The following is a 6120-nucleotide window of genomic DNA, read 5'->3' on the forward strand; positions in this document are numbered from 1 at the left end:
GTCTAATTGGTCAGGAATATTTTGTTGCTTTGGAGCATGGGAAGTTATTTACATTGACTGGTTTTCTACCACTTTACATTTGTCTACGTGTCCATTAAAAGAAGAATGACAGACCTTTTTAAAGTTGTGTGGTGTTCAGCAGAACCACTGTAGTTTTATAGCTTATTACCTTTATGGGATTGAAGTCTGCTACTGCAATGCAATCCTTTTTAGAACGGAAAAGCTTTTGTTCCTGTGATCATTTCATCAATGCTGTAGTAAAGAAAGCCTGGTCTGCTGTGATATTACAACTCAGTGGCACAGAAACAATGTTCGACGTAGTGGTAACACCAGACATTCTGAATATTTATGCACTAATGTGCCGAGCTGAAAAAACAATCAAATACCGTATATACTCGAGTATAAGCTGTCCCGAGTATAAGCCGAGGTACCTACTTTTACCCAAAAAAACTGGGAAAAAGTATTGACCCCGAATATAAGCCGAGGGTGAATTATAGGCTGAACCTTTTATGCTGGCTATTTCTTGCTATTATGTGAGTACCTGTTTGTATCTAATAAATGTTATATTTTTGGATGGTACGCACTATGTGTCGTCTGCTTTGTTTCCTCTCGATCTGATGAGCGTATCTTCGACCTGAACGGACCTATTTTACTCTGGTACTACGGGCCTCCCTTCCTCTCCTAAGAAGGGAAAACGCGCTTGAGACCTACTCTGTGGGTCCACAGAACCAGGTGAGCACTCCTCCTGTAATTTGTGCATTCACTTAGTGGAGGTGAAGGATTATCAAACAGTCTGTTGTCCTGCACACTATAAAGTCTGCTTCGGAGGACTGCTAGTGTTATTTGTACAAATTGTATCGCATTGTTTTATTCATTATCTGCACCGCATCGTTTATTCATTTTTGACTTTATTTCACTGTGTATGTTATGTGGTTTTTAGTTCAGCCTATAATCATTGTTGTATTCTTCACTGTTTATATTTGATTGTTTTTTCAGCTCGGCACATTATTGCTTAAAGGAGAACTATGAGGTGAGTGCTTTTCACTCACCTCATAGTTCTAGCCGACCTGTGACAATGAAACTGACTATACTGAGCCTAGGGTGACGGGAGGGCGCTAGTTTGTTTTAAAAGAGCTTAGTAGCTCTTTTCCACCTTTTTTGTGATTATCACTGGCGCAGATCATTTTTGTTAGACATTCTGAATATACTGATGATCCTTCCCCCCATTACTGTCTCTGTCATCCTATTCTTCCTCTATCCTCTCCTTTCTATACTATTCTATATTGTGTAAAAAAAAAATGATTTTAGGACAGTGGTGGAATGCCATGGCTCATTCCCAGCGGCAAATGCTGTGCCCCTGGTAGTTCGGCCACTGATTCCAAGCTGTAGAGCAGCGGTTCTCAACCAGTGGGTCGGGACCCCTTTGGGGGTCGAATGACAATTTGCCAGGGGTCGCCGGGAGTCTCCCGCTATTAGATAGCAGCTCCCTGCCGCCCGGGAGAGAAACACTTTCTCCCGGAAAGTGCTCTGCTTGGAATGCATAGCTAGATTCCTATTGTCTATTTCACTTTCCAATAGCAAACTAGCTATGGCACCCGCCCACTGCTGCTGTCAATCAGCAAAGGGGGACCTGCAGTTCTCCATCAGGTCCCCATCTAGTGATTATCATCATTATTATTATTAATAAAAGCTGACACCCTCGTCTTGTGCAATATGGTTTGCCATTTTAGCTGTTACAACAGTGGTTCTCAACCTGCGGGTCGCTGTGTGATTTCTGCTGTGCTAGGGGAGAGTCCTCCTCAGCCCTCTCCTAACGCAGCAGTGTCACTTCTCCCGCCACACCGCCAGATGTCGCTGCAGCAGCCGCGTCAACCCCAAATTTTACCGTTGGGGGTCACCACAACTTGCCAAATGTTACCAAGGGGTCCCGGCCCTAGAAAGGTTGAGAACCACTGCTGTAGAGGGACTACAAAACTAATTCTACATTGCTGTAAAAGGCTATCACCAGCTATAGAGGACTACAAATCACAGCTATACATTATACAACAATGCAGAATAATACCACCAGCTATAGAGGACTACAAATCCCAGCAATACATTATACATCAATGCAGAAAAATACCATTAGCTAGAAAGGACTACAAATTGCAGCAATACATTGTACAGCAATGCAAAATAATATGAAGCTACATACTATGTGTGCAGGGTCTCACCAGGGCTGTGTTCTAGAGTGAGAAGGAGGAGGAAAAGAAGGTTCCCCACAAGGCTGCCGCAAGGTCCTCAGCAAGCACGAGCCCTTAGGGCAGCCAAATGTATTTAAAACTTTAAACCACCGTTATCAGTGCTTAATATCAGGGCATTTTCACGAGCACTTGTGAAAATGCCCATTATCGGCACCAATACAGATACTGGTATCTGTATCGGCCTATCAATATTTACTGGTTCTAATTGCTTTAGATTATAACCATCATTATCACTATTTCCTCTGGCCTTCTTTGAGTCTACACAGTCTTGTCACTGAACTCCCTTCCTTTTCATAATGCAGCAGCCCTGCCGTCCCTCCAAATGTTACTGCACAATTTGCATTAAATGTAAATGATCCCTTTGCTGTTCATTGACCAGCTTATGTATATTTAGCAGTCAATTTACATTACATTGAGCAGTCCATTACATTAACCCTTTGGAAGACTTTTCATATGCACTGTAAATTGTCATTCACCGTATATTAACCCTTTACTTTTGACCTACCGTTGCTTTTATTTATTGTTTTTTTGAAAAATCTTTTTATTCATTTTGCATATTACGGGTACACAACAAGACACCAACATAGTGCCCGAACATTAAGCTGCTGCCACCGGGACCCCTGCGAGGAGAATGTGCGTAAATCAGACCCGATTTGTGCCGCTGAGAAGCAGGATGACTGGACGGATGAGAGGAGCTGCAGTTAAGCACGTCCGTTCAGTCTCACATCTCGGCCACACCGTTGCTTTTATTTTAACACAGTTATATTAAACGTAACCTGTACTAAGAGAAATATAATAATCTTCCCCCAGCATGTGGAATATGTTTTGGTCTTAGCCCAAACCAGCAAAATTACTTGTTACTCTGAAAATAAAATTTTCACAGTGAAGCATTATGTTGTGCAATTGCTTTTAATTGGCTGGAAAAGTGTCCAGCACTTAGAAGTAAGGTGAATGGACTAAAATGCAGGATAATTCTCAAGGAACTGTCAAGAAACCTGAGATCAAGAAGAAGGTTCACCTTCCAGCAGTAATATGACTATGTGTTTAGACACAGAGTTGCAACTACGTTGAAGTGACATTAAACCAAGAACCGGAATGTCTTAAAAGTCCAGTTAACTGGACCTCAATCTAAATGAGAATTGGTGGCAGGACTTGAAATATTCTGTTTGCAATATGAAGCTAGAGCAATTCTACTGAGAAGAATGGGCAAGTTGCAGAATTCAGATCTACAAAGATGCATTTGCTCTAATTACAGCGGAAAGTGGTTCTACCAAGTGTTGTACAGTACTTGTGTGTGTGTGAGTACTTAATCAAATATGTTGGCCTTTTTGTACTTTTTACAATTAAAGAAAAATGTGCCTGCAAAGTGTTTAGTGCATTGTGTAAATCAATTGGTAAACTCTCTAATCAAATGAATTGAATTCTTGGGTTTAACCCTTTCGCTGCCAAGCCCTCCGAAACATTTTTCAATTCAGCTGGCCACGCCATTTTTGCAATTTTTCCCATTGATTTGATTTTCAAATGCTGCGTTGTTAGCGTTTGTTAAAGACCCCCCAAACCATATATTTTCTGAAAGTGCAGGCCCGGTAGAATAAAAAGGTGGTGCTACTAAATTTGTAGGCCCTGCGATAATTGCACAAATGTTTCTCAAATTAATATTAAACCGGTAAAAATACACAATTCAATTGATAAAACACACTAAAATCAGTATCGGTGCACCCAAAAAAAATTTTTCTGACTAAATCTAAAAGATAAAACTGTATTGAGTTAATAAACAACAAATATTTGCAAATTTGAATTGCGCCTTTTTGCGAAAAGGTAAAAAAATTACAGCATGCAAAACTGTAAATAAGCGACTTATGTTTAATTGTTTTTACGCTGTGTTGGTGTTTGTGTTGTGATAAAATGATACAGGCGTATATTTAATTTAATTAAATTAATTTAATTGCAACACAAAGATCACAATGCATGGCAATGCGTCACAAATCTTTGCCATGCGCTGCCACAGTTAATTTCAATTTTTTTTAAAGAAAAAAAATACATTAAAAAATATAATGCACTGCGATGCGTTCTAACAACGCACTGCAGCGCATGTGCATGGCGTAACCTCAATATGTGTATGTTATATGGGGGGGTTGTGCTTTTTTTTAAATTAGTTTTTTGTACACTTTTTTTAACATATTTTTTTTATTTCATTTTTTTTAAACATTTTCTATTTTTTGTACTGTTGAGGGGGGTGCGGTGAAATATCTGGGGTCTAAATAGACCACTGACATTTCCCTTTTGAAATAGAAAAAGAAGACATAGAGTCCTCAATTTATTTTTCTGCAGCCCCAGCTCTCAATGAATGGGAAGCACTCAGTACAGAGGCTTCTCATTCATTCAGAAACTAATGATAGCAAAATATTTACTATCACCAGTTTAGGAATGGGGAGGGAGCCTCTGTAGTGATGCTACTCCCCATTCATAAATTCTTGAATGAACAGGAAGTGATGTAAATCACAGCCTGTTCATTCATAACTGGGGACACATAGTAATCTAGTATAAGCTCATGGTCGCTAAGGTCCTCCGGGAACACTTTTTTGTTCCTCCGTATGCCAAACGTCCTTGGCAGGGAAAGGGTTAAGGGCTTGTTCACACCAAATGCAGACCAGATCTGCATGAGTTTCCACACACGCAGTGCAGTGGGTTTTGCCGTGTTTTTAATGCGTTTTGGGTAAAAAAAACATGCGTTCCAGGTAAAATAGGGCTTGCTGCAGTTTTTTTTACATGCTCTGGAACTGAGCGCTGCAGGGTGAACTAGAGCCCAAAATACCATTGGAATACATTGGACGCAGTTTTGATCCGGTCTGTAACTGCTCTGCTCCTGGAACGCGTTTGGTGTAAACAAGGCCTTAGGGCTCAGTCACACTAGATCAAGTGCGTTCTGCCTCGCATTGCGGCCGGCTCACTTTTTAGTGGGGCAGTAGGGGGTGAGGCGGGCCATTCAAGTGAATGTCGCTGTAGCCACGCCTTCCGGCCGCTATGCGATCCACCGCACGGGATCGCAAGGCACATTGTGTCTGTGGTCCGGTCCTGTGCGTTGCAATCTCAGCCCTTAAGCCTGCACAGAGTGAAAAAGTCCAGGGGGACAGGGTAGTGTATGGAGTGCTTGTTCCAACCACTGAATTTTGGAAACTTAGGTGTAGATTAATGGAGCATTTTTAATTATTTTTTTTGCCCCATGTAACAATTTAATCTTTTGCATGACAGATTTCCAGCTATCAGCTAGACAAAGGTTTCTTTTTACAACCGTTGCCCATGACCGTGGCTTTGTGACAACTTGAGAATAGTAGGAACCTTTGGACAAATAACACGGCAGCTGGAACAAAGGTATTTCTTTGTTTCTCCTTTTAAATGTAGTGCTCCTGAGGTCAGATCCCCAGCACCCACAGGAAAGCAAGAGCTCTCCAGACAGGCCCCCTGCACCAATTAAGTAATTGAGAGTTCATGAGAAGCACCTTTTTATAGTTGATTTATTTTAGAACATGTCAAAAGATGCACAATGTTTCACATCAAAACGGTCCACTTTTCAGGTGTAAAGCTGCCCACACACCTTACAATTTATCTGCAGATTTTCTGTGGTCAGATGGAAAAAGTGCAACAGATTCCTCCATCTACACTTAACTGTGTGGATGGAGTAATCTCCACCTGGGCCAATCTGTTGCACTTTTTCCATCTGACCACAGAAAATCTGCAGATAAATTGTAAGGCGTGTGGCCACCTTTAGGGGAACAAAGAATCGTACTGTTCACCTTTTAGATTCTCTCCCTATAATTAGCAAAGCACGACTTCCCAGTCAGCAGATTTTGCTATATGTGAAAGACAAATGTTTTCA

The 6120-nt window shown here is 41.1% G+C and overlaps 1 protein-coding gene across 3 annotated transcripts in view; it reads left to right on the plus strand.

The window, feature by feature from the left end:
* The window catches only part of MLLT3 (MLLT3, super elongation complex subunit), a 196778-nt gene that overhangs the window by 59743 nt on the left and 130915 nt on the right, over positions 1–6120 (plus strand). The window lies entirely within an intron of this gene.

Source organism: Nanorana parkeri, unplaced genomic scaffold (assembly GCF_000935625.1).
Source record: "Nanorana parkeri isolate BGI_ZX_2015 unplaced genomic scaffold, ASM93562v1 scaffold1773, whole genome shotgun sequence".
Lineage (NCBI taxonomy): Eukaryota > Metazoa > Chordata > Amphibia > Anura > Dicroglossidae > Nanorana > Nanorana parkeri.